Genomic DNA, 16,416 nt, shown 5'->3' on the forward strand with positions numbered 1-16,416 from the left:
AGACCAACATGTGAGAACTGCTTCACACATTGCAAAAAAAGGAAAAATAGGAGGAAAACATCAAACTTCAATGGCTAAATGTTTCCAATCTACTTCAAAAAAATTAGATGAGCAAGAAACTTTTAATGAAGACTTGTGTCGCGCATTAGTGTCTGCAAACATACCGCTTTCAAAATTAGCAAATGTAAATTTTAGTTCGTTTCTAAAAAAATATTGCAAACTTAATGTTCCAAGTGATCGGTCTCTAAGAAGAAATAATGTGAACGGGCTATACTCGTCGGTGTTAATTAATATTAAGGAAGAAATTGCAGATAATTATTTTTACATATCTGTAGACCAAACCACTGATTCCTCAGGAAAGTATATTGCTCATTTACTGATTGGTGTTCTTAAAGAAGATACCTTACCAAAATCTCATCTTATTTCATGCCAGCAACTTGAGAAAACAAATGATTTAACAATTTCGCGTTTTATACAAGAAACATTAGCAACTTTTTTTCTTCCGACAACTATTCCTTCTAATAAATTACTGCTTATTTTATCGGATGCTGCTCCTTATATGGTGAAAGCAGGACAAAATTTAAAAATATTTTTCCCAGATTTAATACATGTTACTTGTGTAGCGCATGGATTAAACAGAGTTGCAGAGGAAATACGAAAAAAGTTTCCTCTTGTAAATACCATGATATCCAGTGTCAAAAAAGTATTTCTTAAATCTCCTATAAGAATTCAACTTTATAAAGAAATGCTACCTAACATTCCTCTTCCACCACAACCTATTTTAACGCGATGGGGAACATGGTTAGAAGCAGCTAATTTTTATGCAGATCATTTTGTTAAAATAAAGAACATAATTGATGCGTTAACAGATGAAAGTTCCCAATCTCTTTTGGATTCTAAACAAACTTTTCAGAGTAACTTGCTTCAACAAGAACTTTCATTTATAAAATCAAATTTTAGTTTTGTTCAAAAAACAATTACTCAGTTAGAATCACCAAAACTGTCATTGTTCGAAAGTACAGCATTAATAAAAGAATTTGCGTCATGTTGTCGGAACGTTAGAGGTAATATTGAAAAAGATATTTTAAAAAAATTTGAAGCTACTATGGAAAAAAATAAAGATTACCATATTCTTTCTGAAGTAGTCAGTGTTCTAGCTGGAAATATTTCGGAAACAATTAATTTAGAACCAAATGTTTTGGTTAGTTTGAAAAATGGTCCCTTTACATCAGTTGATGTTGAACGAAGTTTTTCCATATATAAATATATGTACTCAGACAGAAGCCACAAGTTTTTGTTAGAAAATTTTGAACACCACTTGGTCATTTATTGTTACCATAATTCTAAATAAGTTTATTCATACTTAAAAATGATGTAGTTACTTAAAATAAATGTAAATCTTAATGAATAGTAGGAAATATTTAGTAATGTACACTTTTTTTTTAAATAAAATTGTTACTATTTTACGATTTTTTTATTTATTTGTATGCATATTTTGTAAAATATTTGCATATTTTCGGGTAAACACGTGCATATTTATGCGCATATTTTCTACATTTTTATTTGCATATTTGCCGAAGTCTAGTGATTACGAACTCGGTTCGACTGGAATGTCAGAAAATGATCGGTAATCATCGTATTTTTGAACTGATGAGATAATAATTCGAACAAATGGAATGTTTTATATGGTTATCACTGGTTATGTCACTGGTTCGGTTATGTCTTTTGTCATAAATAACCTTCATTATATATATATATATTTATATAACAAAACGTTTATGTAAAATAGTAACAGATTTCAATTATTTTCAAATTGAAGAAATCAAAGTATGTATTTATTTTTCTACTATAAATACAGCGTTATATTATGTTGATAATTATTGTATGTTTTTGTAGATGTTGCCAATGTTTATTTTACAAAGAAGGCAAAGAAGGAGAGATGAAAATAGGAGGCTTATTTTGCATCGGCAATATATTAGAACGGAAAGCGAACCGTTCGATTTACCCGAATTCAGATCTGTAGAATTATTTAGACTCAATAAAAACATTGTGAGAAATTTAGTAGAACAATTACGGCCGTACATACAGGCGCCTAGGTCAAGAAGAGGCGTTAATATAGAGAGAAAAGTTTTACTTGCATTAAGATTCTATGCAACTGGCTCTTACCAAAGAGGTGTGGGTGAGGAATTGAATTTTGGAGTTAGTCAATCCAAAGTTCATTTCTTAATCCATGAAGTGACACAGTTATTGGAGCAAAATGTTGTTCCCCAATATATTAAATTTCCGAATAATCCTGCTATGAGAAACCAAATGAAAATGGATTTCATGAATAAATTTGGGTTCCCTGGTACCATAGGCGCAATTGATGGCACACACATAGCCATATTAAAGCCTCGTCAGGATGAGCAAAATTTTATAAACAGGAAAGGTAATTTCATAAATTTTTAATTATATAAATGTATATACTTTCATGCATACTTTTTTTTTTATAGGATTCCACTCCATTAATTCACAGATTATTTGTGACAGTAACCTTAGAATATTAAATATATTTGCAAATTTTGGAGGCTCCACTCATGATTCATATATTTGGTGTAGATCTGAGGTTAAAGATTATTTGGAGAGAATCCATGCAAATAGAGAGTCTGGGTGGCTCATAGGAGATTCAGGGTATCCTCTAAGCCCAATATTAATCACTCCTTTCAGAGATGTTGTGGATGGGACACCCCAAGCACATTTTAATCAAGCACACATGCGTGCCAGGAATTGTGTTGAGCGGTGTATTGGGCTGTTGAAAGTCAGATTTCGTTGTCTGTTAAAAGAGAGAAGCTCAAGATACGAACCACAGTTTGTATGCAGGCTTATAAAAGTTTGTGCTACATTGTACAATATGTGCATAGAAAATAATATTGATGATCCCAATGTAGCAGCAGACAATATAATTGATGCCAATGATGATGCAAATAATATTCCAGCAACTCCACCTGTTAGAGATGGGATTTTAGTTAGAAATGGCATTGTAAATAGATATTTTATTAATTAAATTATTTTACTAAAAAATTTACTCTACTTAACAGTACCTTGTGTTTTATTAAATCCACTGTGTACTCCAAATTTTCACATCCTGATAATATATTAGGCTATGATATTTATAAATGAAATCCAAAAACTTAAAAAAATATATATTTAAACAGTTAACATGTGAGTTACTGTTGTTACAAAATGCCACATAGTCATTAATAAAATTGCTATATTATAACTAAAAATATGGTAAAGTACATTCTTTATATCTATCAGAAATAGAATTAATGCCAAAATTGAAGATAACCTGGGTGAATACCAAGGAGGGTTTAGAACAAACAGATCTGTAATAGACCAAATTTTTACAATTAAACAGATCCTGACTAGCTAATATGTTGAATTAATCTGTCACTTAACATATTTATTGATTTTCAACAAGCATATGACACAATAGACACTCATAAATTGATTGACACATTAAAATATTTTGACTTCGGTTAAAATATATATAAATATTTTGACTTCGGTTAAAGTTATATATATTTATATATATAATAAAATTAAAACTAAAACAGAATAATTCAAATACAAGCTACAAATACAAAAACAAAATAAGGAATCTTAAAACTAATAAATAACTGAAATAAGTAGCAGTTTCAATTTTTTTTTTCTTACAAATTATAATATACTAACATTAACATATATATATATATATATATATATATATATATATATATATATATATATATATATAACAAGAAAAAGGTTAATGCAAGTTGATAGTATGATAGTAAAATAATGGTAAAAGATATCGGCATAGCTTGATGTAGTGCTCCATTCTTAAGTTAATATTCGTCGGCTTAGTGACACAAAAATGTAACTACATTTTTTCCCTTTTTGAGATATCTATACCATTGAACTTAGTTTAGTGAGTTCTATTGAATGACACAAAACTGTATCTCTCCGAACACCCAAAACCCCAGTAAGGAGTTTTCGTAACTACATTTCTTAGCAATCTTTTAGTGTCACCGAAATGTAAGTGCTGTTACATTTCTATAGTACTATGTTTTCGTACTGTAAATAAGCTGATATTGAGTTACATTTTTGTGGCATAAATTTTATTGCACTGAATGGTGGTTGCAGGTAGCAACTGTGGATTTGATAATTTGTTTATTATGTTTAGCAGGGTAGTCCGTTGTATTTGCAGTTCTGTTACAACTGTGAAGACGTAAATATGTAAATCAGTTTTAAGTTAATTGTTGTAAAAATTGTTATAATAATCGTTATAATACTTTTTATAATTTTATTATTACACAATAATGGATTCAAGAGAAAAGAAGTTAGTTTTGTTAGCTCTTAACAAATCGGTACGAGATAAGTTAGTATAGTCATAATTTACCGCTCTAATCAAAACAAGTGACATATTCAGACAGTGCCTCCCATGTTTCTACCAGTGCACCTAATGTATAAGGATATGAACAATGTGAGGACATATTTTTTGGTGACTATTAAGAATAAGTGGCATATGTGGTGGCCAAAACCGCAAAGTAAATGTATCTACTGTTGATTTACGCTGTTTAGACATTAGATATTCCAAAAATTCACCATTGCTTTTTTGAACCTGGCCATTCGATGATGGAGTGTGACTCGGTCCATGGTTATATTGAGAAAGCATAAAAAAATGTGAACAGATTTGACCCCACTGGGTGGTATTCCATTGTAAGAATGGCGTCAAAGAAATCAAAATACACTATACACGAGATTGGACAGGAAGAAATTTACGACTTCAAAGCTTTTGCCCCAATTCTAATAAAAAACAAAAAGGTGGACATCGATAGTATGTAGTAGTATAAATTGGCTAAAATTAGCATGGCTGCAGTACAGAGAAGACGATAATAAACATATATTTTTTAAATAATAAAAGAAAAATAAAAATTTTGGGTCTTTTCAGGTTATCCGAAAAGAAACTAGGAAATTTTCCATGCCAAACTTAACAACGGCATATGACGGACAAGGGCCAATAAAAGAGGAAAAATATAAGAATTTAGAAGAGCTGTGCAATAAGGGCATTATTTCTTCCCAGTATCATCTCTTCTATAAGTCGTTGCTCACCAACAATAAGGACAAACAATCAGATGTGCAAAGTGATTGACATAATAATTAAATTTATTGTTTGAAAATGTTTTCAAAGTTTATGTTTAATTAAAAAAAATATTTTACGATTTTAAATAAAGTTATAAACGTCCCGATGGGAATAACCACAAAATATTTATTAAAAAAATAAACTTTATTGACGTTTCGACTTCTAATTCAGAAATCGTTGTCTAAACATTTTATAAAGTTTCTTTTTTTAATAAATATATTGTGGTTATTCCTATCGAGACGTTTAAATAGTATCCATTGCCACAAGAAAATAGCTTCAGAACAATACAAAAGTTATAAAATGAATTATGATTATTATTTTTATTGTTATTATTAGTAAATTGGGTAACTCTCAGTTGTGAAATTAGATTATAATGCTACAGCAACAAAGAATTACAAGTAGGTACCATTTCATTTTAGAAAAGCTTAGTCTTAATCCAACTACAAAGTCATTAATTTGTATTTAAATTGCGTGGTTATGTTTTCGGACCAGGTAGAGACTAATCAATTTTAATCTATTGTACTTTATTATTATATATGCCACTCAGTATGTTCATCTCTCGAAATTTATCGATATTACTCAAACACAAATGACTTTGTAATAGAATTAACATTAAGCTTTTCTAAAATAAAATGGTATCTACATAAGTCTCTATAATAATAGACTTTTCAGTTAGGGACACAAAAATATATCTCCGCTACTTTATCTAATTGTTGATATTTTGAAAACACAATTTATCCATTGTTGCGTATGATTGTATTACCGTAAAGAATACATTTCTAAGATTAATAATTCGGAACAAAAAAGGTGAGAATAAACTAAAGGTCATTACAAAATGCAAATCATTTTTTTAAAAACCTTAAATAAGCTCTCACGAAAAGTAGTCATTTTTGAGATACATTTTTGTGTCACTAAGCCGACGTATTGCTCTTTTTCTAACTTAGCTGCACTGTACTGAAGATGACCAATATTCAGAAATACGTATACATGGTTGCCTTCCATCTCATACACATATTTTATTATATATTTTTTCCTTTGTTGCGAGCTATGCCGATATCATTTACCTTTATTTATATATATATATATATATATATATATATATATATATATATATATATATATATATAATATATATATATATATATATATATATATATATATATATATATATATAAGGATAAAACTAAGCACAAAAATAAAATACATTAAAAAAACAGAAATTAAACACAAAAAATTAATTATACTTTCACCTTTTTGCCACTAGTTCTGTTAATGAATTGGCAATTGATGACATGCTTTTGTTAAGCTCCCTTAACTCTAATTTTATTTCCTTTAATTCAGTCAAGCTCTCCTGCATTAGCTCATTCTCAACATCTTGTATTTTCCTTTTTTTTTGGATGGGGAAGTTTAGAATATCCATGGTCAGAAGCCTGTAAAAAATATTTACATGATGACTTGATATAGGTGCATGTATCAGATCTTACCTCTATAGATTTATGTTTAAATTCAGAAAATTTAGATGTCTGAATACTACTTGTAGAAGCAACCTATAAAAAATATTGAAAATTTATTAGTGAAATAATATGACTTAAGTATGTAGTATGTAGTTACATACCGGTAAATGGATAGGTGTGTCTTCCAAACTATTCTGTGGGAAAATATCTTTAGAGGTGGATAGGAAATCATCTTCACTGGTAGATGGAATCTGAAATTTTTTTGAATATTTACTATATATAATAAATAAATAACAGACTTAATTAAACATGTGACTGATACATACTCCACACTCAGATACACTGACTCCTTCATAAAATGTTTTTCCTAATATATTGACAACCCGTTCCTCTAGTTGGTTTAGTTCGGGCTTCACTTTTGGCCCTCCACCAGTGGCTGCAATATCTTGTTTTTTCGCAGAAGCCTTCCTTTTAATCGAGTATTTAATATCTTACCAAGTCTATAGTAAAAAAATACAGAAAAATAATTAATGGAAAAACCATACTTTGATATATTTAATCTAACCTTTTGCCATTTCTCAACAGGCTTACTTCCTTCACCAAGTGAATTTAATAGTTGAGCAAGCTCTTCCCAAAGTTTTCTTTGAATTATTCTTCCAGTGGGACCAGAAAACTGTCCTTTTGCAAATTCTTTATGCTGCTCCATAAACTCTAAAAGGACGTTCCAATGACCCTCTGTTAATTTAAAAGACATGATAATTATTAAAGTACAAGAAAAGTACAGAAGATAAACGTTAATGGTAAACCCAAGAAAATTTTTAATTTAACGAATTTTTATTATGTCGCTGTCTAACTCAGAACAGAACAAATAGATTCGAATTTTAGAAGACTGAAAGAGAGTATATTTAAAAAGAGACACTAACATCGAATTGGCAATTCGATAGCGCTGTAGGTATCGTATGGTTTCTTCCAGTTGAGTCGATACGAAAACGTGACGAAAGTTGTTCGTAATCACTCCCTTCGGAAAAACATGGCGGATACGATTCGTATCGAATGTTCGTAATCCCGCCTCAGAGTTCCTCCAGTATGACTGTTTCGAATTGTAAATAACCTTACTTACTTTTATCACTTCAAACACTAGTTTTACCGAAAGCGAGTTTTTTTCCAGAAATTTCCCACTGTGGTATTACGAAGCCTTTTTAAATTCACATATGTAAACAAACCGTAAATTATTTTTTGCTACTAATCAAAATATTTGGGATTTTAGTAGGAGAAAAATATATTTACTTTTATCTGCTTAGTACACCGTTGCCGTTCGGTTCTAAAAACTCATAAACATTTATATTGAACATTTATTTCCTTATTTGCGCTTATGTAATTTGAACCATTATCAGAGTAAATATTAGAAGATCTTCCTATTCTACTAATAAATCTTTTGAAACTCGCTAAAAACGCATCAGTGGTAAGGTCTGACACTAACTCAATGTGTACAGCCTTAGTATACATGCAAATAAAAATGCGAATATAAGTCTTGGTTAATTTCGCACCTCCAGTTTTTAGATTCTTGATAAGGAAAGGACCACCATAATCAGTACCTACATTTTTAAAAACTGAAAAACTATTTACCTCATTCTGGAGTAAATCACCCATTAAATAATTTAAAGGTTCTGGCTTAGTTTTAAAACAAGCTATACATTTATTTATTTAATATTTACAGCAGCTACGAGCTGAAATAGGCCAATATTTTTGCCTTAATAAAAAAATTAATTATTGAACACCACAATGAAGCAAACGTTCATCTTCATTTAATAGAATTCTTTTTGTTAAAACATGATTATTTAGTAAAATAATTTGGTGTTTGCTATTAAACGGAATATTACTATTTCTTAAACGTCCACCCACCTTAAGTAATCTTTCGCGAATAAAAGGATTCAATGTTATGATTTTACTTTTATTTGGCATTTCTTTATTATTAATTAAATTCTTGTATTCTAATTGAAAACATTCCCATTGAACAGAATTGATTGCTATTATTAGAGCTGCTTCAATTTCTTCTGGTGTTAGTAGACTAGTCCTTCTCTTCGATAGTTCAACTTTACAATTATGAGAAAATCGTAAAAGATATGCTGAAATCCTTAAAAACTTGTTAAATGAAGAAAAATGCTCTAACAAATAGTTAACTATATTAAAGTTATTTACAGCAACACGAAGCAACCTTTGCTTCTCGTACATTCTGACACTGTTCAGAATTTAAAAATTCCATTCTTTACTATCATTAAGAAGCCATTCTGGTCCAGAACACAACAACTTATTATTCCTTAAATTGTCTGCCGAGACAAACTCAAACAAATTGTGGAGTCAGTCGAACAATAGATAGCATTAACTGGAATATATATAAAATCCGAAACATTTTTCAATAAATTAGCTAGTAAAACTGTCGCACAAAGTTCCAACCTACGAAAACTTAACAATTTCAATGGTGCAATCCGTGATTTTGTACATAACAAATTACATCTGTAAGATCCAGACGACATCAAACATATTATATATATATATATATATATATATATATATATATATATATATATATATATATACCGTATAGATGCGTCACTGAAACCATTGAATTCAATATTAATATAAACTGATATACTAGCATGAGGTGGTATTCATTCAAAGAATTTAAGTTACTATAAAGTTCTAACCAAATTTTAATTAAAGCCTGGCGGTTACTCTTGGTCCCATTCAAATTGTCTTTTCCATCAATCTTACATGATTAGCTTTGCATTTATTACAATAGTACCCAATAGTCCCAATGGATCGTATATATCTGACAAATTACCGACAGAATAATACGTTTATTCCATTGACCTGGTTTAATAGAATAATCAATTTTATACCCTATAAAATCATTTTTTTTTGCTCACCTAATGGAAGTACAGCAACATCTAAATTATTATTAACTATATTTATGTTAAAATCTTTAGCTATAATTGGGATCATTTCAAACCCATTTTCGTAACTGAAATCCCGAATCACCCAAAATAATCGAAACATCTTTTTGTATCTTTATTATTTCCTCTTTTGAATCTGAAGAACTGAGCAAATCGTCCATATAGAAGTCTCTCTTAATTATATTTGATGCTAGTGGATAATCATGCTTATTATCTTCAGCAGCTTGTATCAAACTTTTAACAACCAGATACGGCGCAGATGCGATACCATATGTAACACACACACACACACACAATCACGCTAAGCGATCAACCCAACCTCTAGGAACATGTGTATACCATACTAAGCATGGGATCCACATGTCCGAAGATCAAACCGGTCACACCTCGCTAGTCGAAGTGGTACCTATCTGACCCCCAGGTTTTTCCACCACCCCTCCTCATCGTGTGACATACGTGAGGAGGCTTATGATCTTGAAAGTTACTAGAGTTGCCTTGGGTAATGAGACAACTCCCGTTTTTAATTATTGTGGTTATGCCACCTAACTGTAGGGGTAGCCACATCTAGGCTTTTCTCCCTAATTACTTTACTGATTCTATAGATTTTACTCTAACTGCACTTCGGGACTTGAGTCCCTAAAACAAAAAGAAAAAGTAGCGTGTGTGTTCCGTCCATGGAGTCGACAGCCTGAGCTGTCGACTTCATGTTCGGAAAGAGTGTGTGCTCGATCACTCAGCCGCCGATTTGGCAAAATAAATTTTGTTCTCCTCGCCGGCTGGGTGTCCGATGTGGGTCCGGCCACTGAGCCCATGTTTGCCGCACATGACCTCAGTGCTCGGGTGTCGCGAGAGGATCAGTATCACTCGATCCGCCTTAAGGGCCTATTCCGCATCAGCGGTATATAGAAGGCCTGAGGGGTCTTCTATATGGAGAACTTAAATTGACTTTGCGTTAAAACGTTTAATGATTAAAATTGATTAAAAACTAACTGTATTTAAAAGAAAACAACCGATTTTTTTTTTTTTTTTTTTTTTTTTTTTTGGGGGTCTTCCTTGGCGTTGGGACTTTAAAATGCCGGCACAATTCTTACCCTTTTATTTCTTACATGCTAAATTGTGTGGGTGGGTTGGGGTGTGCATTGCAGGGTGTATACGGCCTCCACACACCCCGGTGTATAGTGTCCTTAACTAAGTGCCTTGGCACCTGTATCCTCTCGCCAGAGTCCTAAAAGAAAAGGATTTTTTTGGGTGGTTGTTTTCTGATGACTGCATTCTTTTATTTAGACGTCTTTGCGACCATCTCATTCTTCATTTATTGGTTTGGGACCCTATATCCGGCTATTTGCTGTTTAGGTCTTCTGTGTACCGTCCTGGTGTTTGCGTTGTAGTTTGTCAGCTCTCTCAACATGCTACTTGGGTGGTTATTTAGTTCATTGAAAAGTTCGTATGCCTTTTTGTCCATTGTGTGTAGGATCCTTGTTTGTCCTGAGTCTCTGTATAGATTTCTCAGAGGTACGTATCTTGGCAGATTCAGTGCGTCTCTTATTATTTGATTTTGCGCTGTTTGTATTTTCTTCCTGTTAGTTTTACAGGTGTGTCCCCACGCAGCGGAGGCATACGAGAGGACTGGTAGGATAATGCTATTCGCCATCCTAATTTTGGTTTTGAACCTTAACTTGCTTCTTCTGCCAATTAGCGATGAGAGCTGACTTTTCAGCGCTTTGGCTCTATACGTTTGCTGATTTATGTGCTGCGTAAATGTAAGCTTTTTATCGAGTAACACTCCTAGGTATTTGGCCTCATTTGTCCATTGTACTGGGGTGTTTCCAATTGTTAGTTCTTGATTCGGTACACTTTTCCTGTGGCTAAACATTACAGCCTGTGTTTTATCTGGGTTTATGGCTATTTTCCATTTGATGCACCATCTTACGAATCTGTTGAGTGCTCTCTGCAGATGATTAGCTGCATGATTTGGATTTCTCCAGCTAACAGCTATTGCCGTATCGTCAGCGTAAAGACTTAACAGGGATCCTGGTTCTTTTGGCGTGTCGGCCGTATAGATGGTGTACAAGTAAGGCGACAAAACAGCTCCCTGAGGCACACCTGCCTCCAGGGTCCCGACCTCGGACAGGGTTGCCCCTGTCCGAACTCTGAACCTTCTGTTGGCTAGGTATGATCCAAGGAGGCATGTCATCGCCTCGCTGTATCCCATGGTGTTCATTTTATAGATGAGTCCATCATGCCAGACCCTGTCAAATGCTTTACTGACGTCCAGAAATGCTGTTGCCGTGTACATTTTTTCGTTATATCCTTTAGTTGTGAATTCTGTGAAACGTAGAACTTGTAGTTCACATGAATGTTCGCTTCTGAATCCAAATTGTGCTTCTGGTATGGTGCCTAGTGCTTCCGATTCTTCATTGAGTCTTTTTAGTATAACTCTTTCCGCTATCTTGCTTATTGATGATAATAAGCTGATAGGTCTATAATTTTGCGGAAAAGTGCCATCTTTCCCTGGTTTTTTGATCATAATTATATGTGCCTCCTTCCATCTGTCTGGGAAATATCTTAATTTGAGCATGTTGTTTACTATGTTCGTTATATAGACAATAGCTTTGTTGGGTAGGTTTTTGAGTGCCCTGTTTGTGATGTTGTCAGGTCCTGGGGCTTTTTTGGCATTAGAGAGTTTGATTAGCTCTTTAATTTCCTCGGGAGATGTATGAGTTATTCCTATTCTGCCCTTTCTTCTCTTTAATCTTCTAGCTGTTCTTTCTACCTCTTCTTCGAAGTCTATGTCTTCGTTGGGATTTTCGTTGTTTCTGCATGCTCTTTCTAGTTCGTCCTTTAGGACTTCAGCTTTATCTCTCTCCGTATGAACAATCCCGTTTTCTCCGTGTAAGGGAGGTATGGGTTTCTTGTCCTGTCGGAGTATTTTCGATAGTTTCCAGAAGGCGGTTTTGTTTGGGTCTAATTCTTGGATATAGTTGTCCCAGTTTTCGCTTCTATGTTCTCGTAGTTGTCTTTTAACTTCCCTGTCTAGCTCATTTGCAATCCTTTTATCTTCTAGAGTTCTAGTACGGTAGGCTCTTCTTCTTTTTCTATTTTTTTCCTTTATTAGGTTTTGTAGTTCGAGACTAATATCTCCGAATCTTCCTTGTTGTCTGGTAGTGTTTTCGATTTTTGAGCTGGCATCGATAGCATTATTTATGGTTGTTTCTAGTTTAGTTACACTGTCTTCTAGTTCTGTGATGTTGTTTATTGTTGGGATGTTACCGATGTTTTCGCTAAAAACCCTTCTGAAGTTTGACCAGTTTGTAATCTTCTTTTTGTGGGGCTGCAAGTAGTTTAGTTCTATTGCACCCAGGGTCAGGACGATTAGATTGTGCGTTGAATCGCCTTCATTTAGAGATTGTATCTCGTGTTGTTGACCCACGTTGTGTAGGATTGCAATGTCTAGATGTGTTGGGAGTTGTCCGTGAAAACAGGTCGGTCCTGTTGGTCCGATCACGTAAGTGTTAGGTCTGTTTTCGAGATGGCCGCAAAGTCGTCTCCCGTTGTTATTGGTTGCTCTGTCGAACCATAGGGGAGATCTCGCATTAAGGTCTCCTATAATCACTGTGGGCTCTTCTGTATCGAGGATTAGGCTCAAGTCTTCATCGAATATCAAATCGTTAGGTCTGACATAAGCTGACACTATTTTTAGTGTTTCGTTGTTGGCCTTTAATCTGACTAGCGTGGCTTCCATTGTCACCAGTCCATCTGGTGTTGGTATGTGTTCATGTTCTAAGCCTTTTTTAACTAGTATGGCTGTTCCTCCTGATATCGCTCTGTGGTCAGTTCTGTAGATATCGTAGCCTGGAAATTTGGTTTTCTTCCTTTCCACTAATTTGGTTTCTTGAAGGGCTACGATATCGAGCTCTAATCTGTTGATCATCTCATCCAAGAGGTTGAGTTTTTTGAAAATTCCACCGGAATTCCAGGACCCTATGCGTAGATCCTCCGTACGGTTCGCTAGCATTGTCGGTGTATTTCTCCGAATGCAGTCATCATTTTAGTTGCACGGTCCATCATGGACATCATCTCCATCATCTTCTTATTGTACTCCGTATGAAACGAAGCAATAAGTGTGGCAGCATCATGCATGGTAGGAGCTGCTTCTTCTGTAGTTGTTTTGGCAGCTTGAGCATAGCTGAAGCCCGTTGTTGTTGTTGCTGGTGTGATCGGTTTGCTCGCCGGTTTTATGGGGGCAGGGATCTTCTTCTTAGGAGCTTTGGAGCATCCTCTGTAATTCGCTGTGTGTGCTTGGTCACAGTTAGCACATTTTGGGGCTGTTTCTTTGCTCTTTTCACAATCATTGCTGAGATGGTTTCCTCCACACTTTACGCATCTGGAGATGCAGTGACAAGCCTTAGAACTGTGGTAGTAGCCCTGGCAGTTGAAACATTGTAGGGTGTCTTTTGTCATTTTGAGTTCGTCTTCGAAACGAACTCTCATGAAGCACAAATTTGTGACTCCACGTATTTTTTGGATATCATCCTCTTTGAAGGTGATCAAGAAGAAAGGCAAGATCTGTTTTCCTTCTTTTTTAGAGTACATGTTGCTTACTCTTGTAACGTCGACATTTTTTTCCCTTAATTCGTTGAGAATTACATCTGTTTTTGTATTTGCAGATAGCCCTTTTAGTATGACCCTCTTCAGTTTTTCGTTGTCGATTGGGTAGGCAATATACTCTACCTTTGGTGTGTACTCTTCGAGTATTTTGACTACTCCTAGGTAGTCTTCCCTTGACTTTGTATTTATTACTATTGTTCTACCAGATCTGGCGAACTTGTTGTCAGAAATAATACCTGCTTTTGCCGCTTTTTGCAGGATTGCTTGGTGTTCTGCGACCGTCTTTAAGATGATCGCAGGAGGTTTTGGTTTTCTTACGTTAACCTCAGCAGGTTTTTGAGGGGTTACGCTGTTTTCTTTTTCTACTTGGGTTTCTTTCGGAGACTCCAAGTTTTTGTGGGCTTTTTGCTCACTTCTTTTTTGCAGATCTTTCGCGGCTCTTGTGAGCGCTTCGTCGTTTCTTTCTTGTATTTTTTGCGTTTGTTTTTCAACAACGCTTATTGGTTTTTTTGGTTTTACTGTCTCACTACTGTTTACTGATTTCTCAGTAGCGGTGCCTTTTTTGTTTTTTCCTTCTTTTGGACTTTTGTCCATCCTGCTTCTGATTTCTCTGGTTCTTTTCCTTCTGTTTTGCGTTCTTTAGGCTTGGCTGCACCCCCAGATGTCGAGGGAGTGGCTTTCACCGTCTTGCATGGGGTTGTTTCTCGGGGCCTGTGGGTTACCCACAAGGCCTGGTCTCTTTTCTTCTCGTCTTCTATTAGCTTTTCGTTCCTCTCGGTCAGGGCCATTATGTGGCCGACCAGTTTCTTGATCTCTTTGTCCTTCTCTTGATTCTCCTTCCTTAACTCAGTCATCTGAGTTAGGAGATCCTGGATTTGGGCCTGTGCCTGTTTTTCGCGCTGCCTGCTTTCTTTCTGGAGTTGTCTTATTTGTTCGGTCAATAAGTCGACCGATTTGTAAAGACCGCTTTCGTCTTTATCCTTTGTAGATTTTTTTGGCACTTCTTCTTCGTCGGAGTGTTCCGCTGATGGCCTTTGTCGTTTATGTTTTTTGCCTACCTCCGGCTCGGCATCGTTGCTCGTGGAGATGATGTCCACTTTGGGGGCTTTTTTCATTTCAATGAAATCTAGTGGGGGCGGGGCTTCGGCGCTTGGAGCTGCGTCAGGCTTGGCGTTCAGTTCTACGTCCGTCTGAACGTTCAGGGCTACGTCCGACTGGACGTTCAGGGCTTCGTCCGACTGGACGGTTGATTCGGTCGGTTCGGTGGCCGGGCTCAGCTCCTCGTCGGGGGTGACCTCCATGGTGGTAGAGACGCTATCGTCTGTATCCACCTCGCTGTGGTTTTCTTCCTCGTTTGGTACGAACGATTCATCATCGGAGGTATCTTCGATTAACTCGGAATCAGGGGATAATTTGGATGTAAAATTATTATAAAGCTTAATCGCTGAAGCGACCGTAGGGGTGAGTGACTCGGGATAGTCACCATCTTCTTTTTCTTGTGATGTCACCTGCGTGACATCACTTTTTTGGGGGGGAATTTCACTCATCTTGCCGTAAGGCAGTGAACATAAGTGTTCAAAAGAAAATAGGATTTTATTACACAGAAGACTCTGTTTTTTTTCGTTCCGCCAAGCCGCTGCCTGACGGTTTTCCTGGGTGTCGTCCCAGCAACCTCGCGGTAGTTCACTCCCTGATTTCTCAGGGAGGGATCCTCTTGAAGTTTCTCTCACCTCAGAGGCAGGGGCCGTTTCTGTCCGACTTAGAATACAAATTACTAAGCCTTACAGTGTCATCCCTGTCGACCCACTGAGATGAACCCGTATATTTCGCAAACGCGAAGCTACTAAAAGCCTCCGCGAGGAGCCTATAAAGGCAACCCCTCGAGGTTTAACTTAATAATAGCCTCGCATCCACTCTTCACTTATTTGAAAAACAAGTGCCTGTGCCACACACGGTGTCTTACGCACCGGGAGCTGATAAGCTCCGTTGACAACAGGTCAGTCGTCCTCACCTAAGCACACTGCACGTCCTTACCGTCCGACCACTAGAGCCAGACTTACTGATTACCATATGTAACAGTATATAACTTAACATTTTAATTCCTCCTTTGAGTGATCAGTATAGACTACACTAAAATTCACTGTGTCTATTTGCTGTGATTGGTGGGTGGGCGTGTCTTAATTTAAAATTTGGCGGGTTTAATGTTTATTGAACTGAAAATGGGGTATTGGTAGGA

At 35.3% G+C, this 16,416-nt stretch overlaps 1 long non-coding RNA gene across 2 annotated transcripts; it reads right to left on the minus strand.

Annotated features, from left to right (window-relative positions):
• Positions 1 to 6,433: 6,433 nt before the first annotated feature.
• On the minus strand, positions 6,434 to 7,067 carry LOC140452936 (uncharacterized). 2 transcript variants are annotated; one of them, XR_011952253.1, is made up of 4 exons: positions 6,945 to 7,067; positions 6,780 to 6,869; positions 6,649 to 6,711; positions 6,434 to 6,594 (listed from the first exon to the last, which is right to left on the minus strand). It is a non-coding gene; the product is annotated as an uncharacterized lncRNA (long non-coding RNA). The 2 variants fall into 2 exon arrangements; XR_011952252.1 differs by having other exon boundaries at positions 6,780 to 7,067.
• Between the last annotated feature and the right edge of the window lie 9,349 nt (positions 7,068 to 16,416).

Source organism: Diabrotica undecimpunctata, chromosome 11 (assembly GCF_040954645.1).
Source record: "Diabrotica undecimpunctata isolate CICGRU chromosome 11, icDiaUnde3, whole genome shotgun sequence".
Taxonomy (NCBI): Eukaryota; Metazoa; Arthropoda; class Insecta; order Coleoptera; family Chrysomelidae; genus Diabrotica; species Diabrotica undecimpunctata.